We start from the raw sequence: 13,121 nt of genomic DNA, 5'->3' as shown, positions 1-13,121 counted from the left end.
TTTGTAAAATATCAAATAAATCAACATTAGCAATATTATACATTGGCGAATCTTCACACCATATATAAACTCCACAAACATATACATCTTTTTCAAAATGAAAATATCTATGATCTAGTTTTAACCAGACTAAAGTGTCAAAATGAGTCCTGACGATTTCGATTCCCGGTGCTAAATGATTCTTGTAATACACTACGACGCCCCCGCTACACCGTCTTGCATTGCGATTTTGACATTTTCTATAAAAGTTATGTGCAGTGTAGCCTGAAAGTTCCACATCACTATCCTTGTTTAACGAGCGTGTAAGTAACAACAAGTCAAACAATGTTAACAGACTAAAGTTTTTCATTTTAATTTGTTAAGTAATCTTTTGCTACAACTGCGGTTTGTAAGTGCATAACATAAAAGTACCCGGTTATTTAATGTAGCACTTTGTATGTAATAATGTTTAAGATATTGTCATCGTTTCATTAATTTCTTCGGCGTTGTAATAGATGTTTAACTACTTACTGTGACCATAATGTTTTGTTTTATAAATTTGTTATAAATGTTGTTGCTTTTTCTATATTATTGTATTGTATTTTTTCTTTCTATATAAGGAGTCTTTATCTTAAATTTAAAGTGACATTATGCTCATTTTTCCATTGTAATGTACTGCTGTATTGACTATATGTTTTAAAAAATTGACTGTTATAATGGTGAATGACCAACGGCTGATATTCAAAAAATGTTTAAGATAAAATGTAAATATTGCTTAAATATAAACAGACTGTCCCACTTTTGTTATTAATTACATTACAGGTAAATGTTGATAGATAGAAAGTTTTGAGGCCATGTGATTTATTAATCAATAATGTAAAGTGAATTATTATATTGAAAAGTATTATGGCAAAATTAAAATAAATTTGAATTTCAACTGTTCACTCACTATATACCCTTTGATGGACATAATGACACGTTCACTCTAATAATCATTGAATACTGTTCCTGTTGTAACGACAATGTGTTGTATTTCAAATACATATACCTTCAACGACACATTATGCCGGAGACATAAACCTTTTTTGTTTCTGAAAAAAGTCATACATGAATTTCATAATGCTTTTATGATGGTTTTAGAGAATGTTTGAAACATGCAACCTGCATAAAGTAGCGCTTAATCTGCAATAATTTGTCATAAAAGTAGCATAATGTAAACAAAGTAGTATTTTGTGTGTCTTACAAATTACAAATCCACTATAACTCTACTTATTGCCAGAAAGCAACAGATGAAAAAGATGGTTCAGGTTGTTTGCTAATAAGTATCTTTTTTGATACTTGATACTTTGATACACCAAAATTTAAAATCTTTTGAGAATTAAAAATAAAAGCTTTTCTAAGGCATAATGGAAATTTAATGGACAAACATGAATAAAGTTCGAACATTAAAATACAATTTCTTTACGCTTTGTCAAGGTTGTCGGACATAAAAATAACAACAAGTACACATATTTTATGAAATTTATTCTAATATAATTATATACATTATTCTATCAACAAATATCTTTTTATCATATAAAAAATGGATCAAGTATATTAGGTTTAATTTAGAAACAATCAAAATATTGCAAATGTATGATATTTTATGAATAATTAAAATATGAAGTCAGTTTTAATCGGAACATAATATAACGGACTACCAACTACCATCTATGTTGGTCTTATGTAAGCGTTCAATTGACAAACGATCGAGCGAAAAGCGAAGTGATAAAAATAAGAATAATATAATTGCTATCAGCATATATTGCTATCAGCATTTACTGGCATATTTGCTAAACAACAACACTAAAGAATACGTTGGGGGTTTTCCAAGCTAATCTGGGGTACAAACAAACTTTAACCGTTATGGCTTCACAGTGCACTTCCGGTCACTATAGATAAGTCAACATGTTGTACTTTATTTCGAGGTTGTAACTGTTAAAGTTTGTTTGGACCCCAAAATTAACTGGGACAAACTCTATCATGGAGTAAATGTATTCCATGTAACAACAAGATTGTTAAAGTGTTACGCTAGATCGATTAAAGTCTAGTGCTAGTTTATTGATACCAATTACAGAGGTCAACAAAAAGTACATGTTCACACACTGATGAACATGGTACAAACAGCATGTGTCTTGGACCAAGTATGCGACAACAATATTTTGTTAGGTGGTCCGTTATTTTATGTCAAAAGCAAAAAGAATGTTCCTTACGATTTCAGCTGTTTTATATATAAGAAAATCATATAATAGCACGTTATGCCTAAGAAATCCATTTCTTTTAAATTCTTTAGAAACGTCAAACGCGTGTTAAACAATGTTTTAATTATGAATCTAGAGTTTAAGAGCATCTTAGATGTTTAACAACTGGAGAAAGTAGTACTGAATGTGCACTAACGTGTAGTTCGAGGAGCAACAACTAAACGAGGAAGTATTTTGACTTTTATAAAAAAAAACTAATTCAGTTTAATTATACGAATAACCAATAGAGATACCAAAATTCAGAAGGATTTTGAGAAATAAAGTTATGTATTTCTTAGGCATAATGGGCTCTTAAAAGTTGCACAGATACTATTCATTCAATTGTGTCTCATAATTTACTATTTCTTATAAGTTCAAGTAAATATTTTCTTGTATAAATGTTTGTATATTTTAGATAAATCAAATTTAAATATTATAATAAAACTATTCTTTTCATTTGTTCCTTATTTGCTTTTATATCGTTATGGCAAAGTTCGTTCTGATTCAAAAGAATCCCTGACACAAAATGAATATTTAACGTTTGAGCGAGATTCTTTATAAAAGATAATAGTCTTTTAAGTACAATCTAATTGCAAAATATGAAACACGTCCAGGGCCACTGACACCGCCTTTACCAGAACGTAAACCGAAATCAGATATAAAATAAATAGATGTATATTTTTTGGTCATATTCTTATCAAATAAATTATTTCCAATAAAAAATAAATAAAAAGCAGTGAATTCAAATTGTTATAGTAGCGTGTTTTACTTTATTTAACATAATATAACTGATGACGAATTACAATTATTAAAAGACGCTGATACATGCACATAAATACATACAATTCTTTGAACTACTTTTGAATGTTTACACTATTTCACCCGGATTGGTTTCAGGTCATCAAAATACCACTGATAACTTTTTTTAAAAATATTCTATTCCAAATTAATATGAAAAACAAAATCAGAAACGATGGGCGCCGTTCAATAAAAGCAACCCTCACACGACCCAACAACACAGGACCATTGGCAAGGAGCCCAGTAGGACAGCCTTAGTATTCTTATCTTTTCAATACTATCTACAGAAAATCAATCGATAACATAGTCAATGTTTAATGCTTTGTTCTTTTTAAAAACGTATAGACATAAAAACAGAAATAAAATCATCTAAACTGTGAAAAATAGGGTACGCACACAAAAAAAACACAACTTATATTTTCGAACTCTGATTACATGACACACAAGTAGTATTAAAAAAAAAACAACAGTAATTATAATAAAAACATTTATGGCTTTCACTTATTGAAAAATGTTATTGAATAACAAAATTGCATGTAATGCTGATAGAGTTTGATAATAAAATTACTAGCCAAATGTTGCTGCAATCATTTTCATTCAAAGCTTGCTGAAGTGCTAAAAGCGAGAATTTATACCGATATACCACTGTCTTGTTGAAATATCATCAAATATTTAAAAAAGAAAAAAAAAAGAAAAAAAACAACCGAAGCAATGTATGGTGAAATGTTTATTTGAGATTGTGGCATAACCTCAACTGTAATCGCTCGTACTGATAAAAGATCAAACTACCATATGCTGTCAACGGTGATCAAATATGTATTAAAGAAAGGAAAAAGTTTGTTTGCAGCAATCAGCAATCAGCAACTCATCATCGTGTTTTCTTACTCGATGAATTTCGAAGTTGAAACTAGTTTGTTGTGTGAAATGTTATCATTTTATACCAATGTAAGATGTAACGATGTTGGATTTTGATGATCTCATAGGTGTCGATGTTTTACAACACGTGTTTATATCTTATATACTTCGTTGACAACACTGAAAATAAAACAATATAACACTAGATAAATATATAGAACATACTATAGCTTCAAATATCCCATATATGTTTTGGTCAAAGGGCCTCAAAAAAGTCTTTCTTTTTATAAAGGGCAAACATGTGATTTCGTAATTATTTTAGAGGATGTTGCATGCTTATCACCTGAAGTGCTAAATATAAGCTTATTTGTCATAAAGGTAACACTTTTTTAAATGAAAACCAAGTTCAATTAGTTGTATTTGGACTTCAATACAAAATAATAAATCATTCTTCTTCTTCTTCTTCCAATGCTGTACATAACCCACTCTGGGGCATTGACGTATTATAACTTAACTAAGTGCTTAAAAACAACAGAGCAAAAGATGAGTTAGTTAAATGGCCAATTAAATTTTTCTTTGGAATTCATAACAATGCATCAAAATATAAAGCCTTTGAGAAATATATATAAACACACTTCGTAACATTCATATAAACTTTTCCCTCGTAAGTTATTAAACGGACAAGAACTTTTCAATATTAGTATTCCTTTTTACAAAACGATTTTCCATTGTAACGGGTGTTGATTCTTGCGCATGCACATTCTGCATAGGGCAAACACCCAATTACAATGCCTGCAATTTATCATACTTAAAGGCTTAAAAGTGCCATTGCCTATTGACTTAAAAACCAAAAGAGGTTCTTTACTGATCAGTTTCCTCCCGAACTTTAACGGAATGACATTTAATAGTTATCAAGTTAATTTGGCGGACAGCGATGTGACTAGCAAACTGATGGACTTAAAGCTATGATGATAAATATGGCAATCATGATTTTTAAAACTGCGTGTTTTTATTACTTTACTTTACACGTGCTTGTTTACCTTTTAATAGCCTTGATCATGAAGCCAAGTCTCTATCACTGGGACGTTTGCATTCATCCAGTTAATATTGCTCTTAGTCTTCTCGAGAGCTTGAGCAAAAGCACGTGCACCGGATCCTAAGTCCTGTTTACTGTTCACAAACTCTGTCAACTTTAAACAATAGTAAATAAAATAAACATAATATATTGCACTGCATGTATAATCATGTATAATCATTAATTTTACATTTATTTCAAATTGCAATTCAAAAAAGTATATGTATATTGAAATAATTAAATACCGAAACAGTTTTGCTCTAAATGGTGAATCAATTTTTAAATTATTTTTCAACTAATTCAGATACAAAAGTAAACCTTCCTATGAGATATGCATAACACTATTAAATACAAAAGAAACAACAGTATACAACATAGTTGATTTTGAAATAGTATAATTATGGAATGAAATTTATCAATATATTTGAATACTTACATTCAATTTAATGCAAGAATGTAATATGTTATTGCCTACTTATAAGTAAAGAAAAAAATACTCAACGCAATATCTTAAATGTCACCAAGAAAGCTACATAAACAAACCTAATTAAGCCTTCGTTATATATATTGCAAACATGTAAAGTAAAATTCAACACTGGTAAGTAAAGAAAGAAGAATGTTATTACAAAATCAATATTTTTAAATTCCATCAACAACGCTACATCAACATATTTGAACATTTACGTTATATAAAATGTAAAAAAAAATATACTTTACTGAAATTTTATATAAGAAATAATTGATAATTGCTCCACAGTCCCCTTACAAATATAAAACAAGCATATTTTGACTTCAAACAAATTAGATATGCTATGTTTTAAACTCAAGACACTATAGGTAGTCTTAATATGAATATAAAGTGTCACATTTTTTATGTTTAATTTTTACTTGACCGAAGCTACCCATACATAGATTTTTCATTCTCTTATTCATATTAGACATATGCAGGAAGAATTTCAAAGATTTCAATAAAATTTCTGCGATAAAAATATTTTACCAGAAATGTTTTGCACCACCGGAAATTTGGCAAACTTCTCTATCATTTATACTTGCCCTAAACGCTTAAAAACCATTTCTTACGATATATTTAAGAAATATTAGAGATAATTGAATTCAATTTATGCTATTTTTTTCTTATCAAAAATGTTATTTTTTTAATTGTCCGGGCGGATTTGCATATTCCGCCTGGACAAATGACATCCGCCCGAAAAAAAATCAAATTCCAGTGGGAATATTTTCCAATTGGAATTTCATATTTTTCTGAAATCGTAGAAATACATAAGCATATGCTTGAAATGTACCTGTATGCTTTTTTTATGAAATAGCGTCAATTTAAAGATCCTATATGTTTTGTGATTGATATAGTACCTGTGTGTATACCACTCTTACAATAAACTATATATGTATTTAATTATGCAAAGAAAACAAGTTTCAAACATCGCAGAATATATAAAATATATACTGCAAATATGTGTGCACATTACATGTAATCAATAAATTATATGCATTCATTTCTTATTGGAAAATTTAACTAAGAATTAACATTCTAATTACCTCACTTTATTTATATGAAATGTTAAATTCGGTAATATCTTTATAAATAATGCTTATTGGAACTTACAATATTGACAAATCTTATTTTGAGCATCATATTTATGAAATAAAACCATAAAAATTGTGTTACAGGATCTTTAAGGATGAGTATATTAAAGTTTAAAATTTCTCTTTGAAAGGTAATGATGAAAGTATACTATCACTAGCATTGTAAATTTCATCAATAACTACAACAACATATTTAAATACTTAGGTTAAATAAAAATGTAAAAGAAATGAAAAATAAATTAAGCACGTGTTAATAAAAAAGACAATGAAAAACACTGAAAGATTCCTGTATGAAATAAAATGTCAAGATACAATGTTCATGCATGTGCAAGCTAAATGTTAATTTGTAACCATGAAAGCATATAAACTACATAAGTGAAGGCTAAAAATGTTAATATATAAGTAATAAAGCATATAAACGACATATAAAGTAAAAGCTAAAAATGATAATATGTAAGCATAAGAGCATATATACTATATATTTTAGTGAAAGCTAAAAATGTTAATATGTAATTATGAATGAATACGAAGGCTATACACTGCACTACTGAATTGATAAACCATAAAAGGAGATGAAAGCAAAGATACGAAAATAGAATTTAGATAAAAAAATAGAATTAAAGGATTTTGGGACAAGATAAACGGAAATCAAACTTCATTAAAAAAAGATTACTGTTTTGTACAAACATTCAGGCTTACATGCGTAAACTGAAACAGGTTTTTTCATCTTTTCTTTGAAAAAGGCATTCACCTATAAAAACTCAGTCTAAAAATACGAATAACCAGTATTCACCTCGACATGTTCTTGAAGTAAGGCCTCACTTGAAATACTCACTTGATGTTCCAGGGGGTTCCATAGTTTTTCATGTTTGATAATTATTTAAGTTTAATTCCTTTCTTATGATTATTTACTGCAGTTGCTTCTCACCCCACCCATTTAAGTCATTGGCAATTTTTTAAAAACAAATATATTTTAACATTTAATAAAGATAATATCACAATCAACCATAAGTTTTCAGTAAATCAATTATCATAACCAAGTATGAAGATATATACAGATTTTGTTTGTTAGCCGAACAATATACCGGAATAAAATCAAAACGAAAGCATTAAAAGTCGTCCGACACAAGTTAAAATTGTTGAAAATGGTCCGGGTCCGATATAACGATGCCAAATCCCAAAACCCCATCCCCGCCCCTTAAGATCAGCTCAACAAACATTCAACGTTTTAGCAAACATCTTATAATTATTGACATTATTGATTTCTGTGGCTATTTGTTACCAATTTATTTTCATTCTTAGATATTTCTGAAGATAGACCTAGGTATTTCAACATTAATGGATGCAAACACTCAATTTATATCACGAATTACCGAAATATTACGACCTCCCCATGCTGTTATTTATGTTTAAGATCAAAACTGAAAACAAACATAGAGGATTACCAAACACATCTATTCATACATATTAGTTAATATCAAAATTGTCCATCTTATTTCTAATAAGGTTTTGACCTTCTGTTTACTTATCAATACACTAAAGAAAAAAAAACAATAATTCTATTGAATTTGAGATTGCCAATACTCGGCATAACGTCATTCGAAAAATTTTTTTTGACGTATCACAGAATTCACTTCTAAGTAATTTAAGAAATTACTCAAAATACGTATCTTTTAAAATCTTTAACAGAATTGTAAAAAAATATCAAAAGTAGAAATGTGTTTATTATTTGTTTGTTGCTTTTTTATTATAATGGTTGTTGGTGTTGTTGCTTAAGGTATACATACATTAAAGAAACATAAGTGTTCGTTTCTAAAAATTAAATATATTTGATGAGTTAATTTAGCATTCTCTGTGGTTTCAAACTATGGTAACATAAGTCACACTTCATATGCGCATGCCTGTCGATTCAAACTATGTTTACCTCTTTTTGCTTAATTTCTGTGGAAAATGTTTTACAAACTGCTTTTATAAGTCGTGCAAGTTTGGTAAAACTCCGCCCAAATCTGTACAAAGAAGAGATAAAATATAACTCCGCCCAAATCTATACAAAAAAGAGATAAAATGTATCTCTGCCAAAATCTGTACAAACAAAAGATAAAATATAACTCCGCCCAAATCTATACAAAGAAGAGATTAAATGTAACTCCGCCCAAATATGTACAAAGAGGGAAAAAATAATAATTCAAACCCCTTAAATAGATGAAACATTGAGCTAATACTGACATTTTGAACCTCATTACACTTTAGTTGATGGCCAGTTTCCGTACATGCAACAATATCAACATGGCATGCGCATGCGCGACAAACGAGAAGACCACAACATTTCAAAACTGACATTATAAAAATATCAAAAAGAAAAGATAAGCAAACAATATTTCATTCTTACAATACTGAATTTACCTCATTTAACAAAGCAGTTGTTTCAAAGGAACCGGTAAGGGACGAGATCTTTTTGGCAAAGTAGCTAAATTGTCTATGCCTACAATGCGAAAAAGTATTACATAGTGATATGACTTTTCATAAAATAGAAAAAAACCGGAACCCTTTAACAACGTCAAAAACGACACAATTGAAAATGTTGCATGCTCAGTTTGATTAAACCTGTTCATGGACGGTACTCGAAAAGGCAAATTATAGTCTAAGCCCGTAGCATCGGCTAAAGCAGAATTCAACATTTTGATATTTGTCTTATTTATTAAAAATGCCTGTTTAATGACATTCAGTATAAATGTTAGCTTTGAACTTTTTCCATATTACAGATAAATGTTAGACTTTCAATTTCATATAATAATTATGTTTAATTTCATAATATTACAACAAACTAATATCGCATATAGATGCAATTCACACGTATTCTGTACCCAATACATTGTATATCGTTTCAAATGACTCCATTTAAATTAGCTCTTTTAAAACCAAAATCCTTAAACCACACAATTTGAAATTCGTACATAAATTATCTGTTGCATTTAAAATGGAAAGATATTCAAAAGACAATTAAGAAACTATAAAAGTTAAAAATCGATTTTTATTGAGTTTCACTGTCAAATTTGAATAAATAGCATTGCAATATGTTTTTCTTTTTCGGTTTTGGGCAATTTTTGACAACCATATTATTATATTGAGAATTCTTGTGAATGCTTTGAAGTTGTGCGAACAAAAACCTTTACCTAAACCAACATCAAATGGCACACTTATCTCATAAAGATTTTTTTTCTCCAAGTACACCAGTGAAGTCCCTGTGTAACTTTGGGCAAAATATACATGCACATGTCTTGTAAGGTAGTAACTTCTTGTTTGCAACACTCTAACGTAATCATTATTTTTTCAATCTAGAAATTACTTTTGAAACATGGAAACAAATGTTCTGCCTCATATAAACAGTAAATAAGTATGAAGTAAGTGAAGGAACACCAAATGAGCAGAAAAATGTGTACTGGCACTGAAGCATAGCTTTACGCTTTGTTCTTGGTGTTCTTTGATTTAAACAACGAAAAGTTCACATTGTCATTTTCATTTAAGAGCAATGGTCGATTTTACAAGCGATACGTTGTTATATAAAGATATTAGTCATCCCAAAATAGAACATGAACGTGACCAATTCATGCGGTTATCCAGCCGTTAAATTTAGAAACCGAACCGCTTTCAAAATTGTGAAAACTCGCCGATGATTGTCTGAAAACTCCCAAGGAGTTGACAACTTAAATAGTGGTCATCAGATCCGTATGTGAAGATCTCTTTAAGAGGTGATTTTAATCTGATTGCTTATCATCCAGTTAGACAGCCGTTTTGACACACGTTCAATTAGAATCCTTCCTTATGTGTTAAGTTAGTAGCTACTTCAACATTAAATGATGGAATAAAATTATTCTGGATTGAAACATAAATCATCAATTTCGATTAAACATTTTAATGTTATGACCATCTAAATGGGATGACAGTGTCTTGTCCTAAAGATTTACGTCATTGTTTTAATACAAGATCATGTTGATAAAAATCCTTAAACATTCACTTGGAATTTACAAGCTATATAAATTAATGCTTAATGACAATTTACAATTTGAATGATATATATTTCCTCATAGAAAAGAAGGTAAAAATGTAGCAGTAAAAAGGTGATGAAAAATTGTATTCCGATACCAGCTTTGCTGTGAGAAAAAAGTATAAAGAGAAGAAGAAAGCGTTTCAATACTACTGGAGGTCTAGCAAAGAATATAGATATAGAAGAATAGACGTATTACATGTATATAAGGAGTATATAATAAAACTTTTCTTTCAACAGATGGATAGATATACCTGTTCCAGATCAAATTGTGTATTGAAAGATGATGTTATACCACTAATGAGGCTCGAAAATGAAAACGAACCAGTCCCGAAGCTAGAATAAATCAAGACATTTTAAATCTAAGCGTGTAATGTATTTCTGTAAGAGGGCAAATGTCTTATTTATCCCTTTTCCTGCCGAAATCCTTAAAAACGTATGCTAGCGTAACAATAAGTTATAAAGCATATTGTAAATTATACAACAAGTCATTAACACTTTGCATAGTAAACGCAGGTTTTGGAAGGTGTTTGTGTAAAGTTAATTTTCCGTATTATGAACGGAGGGAACCAACATCAATTTAATTCAAAGGCAGGTTACTTTAAAACGAGGGAGGGGATTCTGTTATTTCTCGACATTTGACCATAGCATACGCCTTTAAATACTCGTGTAAAGTTTCAATAGTCGGAACAACTAATTATCACTTTGGTGGAATCCATGTAAAATTGTGTAACAGATCAGCCAACAGTAAAGATCCTGGTCAAACAGCATTTATGAGCTTAGCTCACGATGGCAAAAGCTAACGAGTTTCGGGGTCAAGCTTAGTAAGTGTTTACAATTAAAATATAATAGATAAAAGCAAATTATAACTGAACTAAATTAATGAAGATTTATAACACCTTACTGGCATAGTGTAAACTCGGGTTAGTGCTATATAATGTGGAAAGATGTTATGTCTATAAAACAACAACTGATCCTATCATGTTTGCTTGTTTTAAACCTATAACAGAGATGTAGATAACAGAGATATGCTCCATTGAAATATCACTCATGCCAATCAAAAATTGAAAAGTAGGTATTTTGTAGCAAGTTACACATAATGTATGTACATTTGATCCTTTTATAGTATACACATATATATTGCTGCATGGTAAAATATTGGTAATGTTCCATGCCTTTCACTTAGAAAAACATTGCAGAACATTTTTGTCATATGAATAGTTTTGTATAACAAACATTAATAAGTAGTTACCTTAAAAACTGAAGTATCATTAATTTGAATAGAAACTGTAAATGTTTTTACCTGCAGCCATAGAAAAATGCGTAACATTTCAGAAAAGTATTGTTTTACCGATTTTGCTATCTAGTTGAGAAGTGTTACTTGCTACAAGTTTCAAATTTATAAAGCACGCGTGTTATCTCAACCGGCTAGGAAGTTGCTCTGTTATCTATGTCTCTGTCTAAACCTACTGAATTTATGTGCAGTGGAACTCAGTGCTGGGGAAATGCATACCACTTATGTAACCAGCAAGATAAGGGTCCGTGCTTCAGTTGAATAACTGCATAGTTTATATCTGTTACAGAAGCAACGATCTATATGCAAACACCTAATTGCTTTTTATTAAGAATTAAACTGTGAAAAAAATCAAAATATACGCATCACACTAATATGATAACAATGTTTATTCAGTTGCATATGTTAAAAATTACAAAGCTTTTCATCGATTAAGAAAAAAAAAATTGTAATAAGCAATGGTTCAACATTTTGGTTACGAATTTATTACAATATACAGATAAACTGTACATCTTGAGGTATTGCTTATTTCAATTTAAAGTCATGATAATAAGATATAGTCTACAAGAAAGACGATTGCCATTGGCAGTGAAAATGAAGTAAAACTCATACTTATTTTATTTGATTCAGAATTAAAGTAACTACACGTATTAGTTAGAAAAAAAATCAATTGATATTTTTGTAGCAAAAAACTACATTATTGTTTATTCTTCTAGGATGCATTTTGCATAAAAAGATAAAAACGAATAAATGACAAACATAAGCCCATGCAAGGAAAGTCATGCCAAACGTTCGTATTCTATTTCGAATGAATATGAATTCCGATAATAAGGGCTCGTTTTCAATATATTATTTGAATCTAATAAGCACAAGCAATGGTGCCGTGACCAGGATTTATGTTTGGTTAGTTGGCAAAGCCGACTGTAAAGCATTTAATAATTTCAACGATACCTGGACTAACTCAAACTCCGTATTAAAAGATGATAAAATTTCACTTATCAGTTTTTGAAATGCGAACAAGCCAGTTATTCTGTAATTTAGGAGTATTGAATTTAAAATTTCACAAATGTGAAAGACATGTTTGAGTAATTGATATTACTATACTGCTTGATAGTGACAACGTCAAGACATTTATGTTCTTAAGTTACGAGGGTTATCCTGGAATTAATGAGAGTTAATTTGTAACTTTTGATT

The 13,121-nt window shown here is 29.7% G+C and overlaps 1 long non-coding RNA gene across 2 annotated transcripts; it reads right to left on the bottom strand.

Annotated features, from left to right (window-relative positions):
• Window positions 1-1,487: 1,487 nt before the first annotated feature.
• Window positions 1,488-12,989, bottom strand: LOC132740527 (uncharacterized). Of its 2 annotated transcripts, none has more exons than XR_009627173.1 (3): window positions 12,879-12,989; window positions 4,952-5,101; window positions 1,488-4,091 (listed from the first exon to the last, which is right to left on the bottom strand). It is a non-coding gene; the product is annotated as an uncharacterized LOC132740527 (long non-coding RNA). The 2 variants fall into 2 exon arrangements; XR_009627172.1 differs by lacking the exon at window positions 12,879-12,989 and adding an exon at window positions 10,888-11,729.
• Between the last annotated feature and the right edge of the window lie 132 nt (window positions 12,990-13,121).

This window comes from Ruditapes philippinarum, unplaced genomic scaffold, assembly GCF_026571515.1.
Source record: "Ruditapes philippinarum isolate M1 unplaced genomic scaffold, ASM2657151v2 ctg7087_1_1_1_1, whole genome shotgun sequence".
Lineage (NCBI taxonomy): Eukaryota > Metazoa > Mollusca > Bivalvia > Venerida > Veneridae > Ruditapes > Ruditapes philippinarum.
This window is presented reverse-complemented; position numbering and strand designations above follow the sequence as displayed.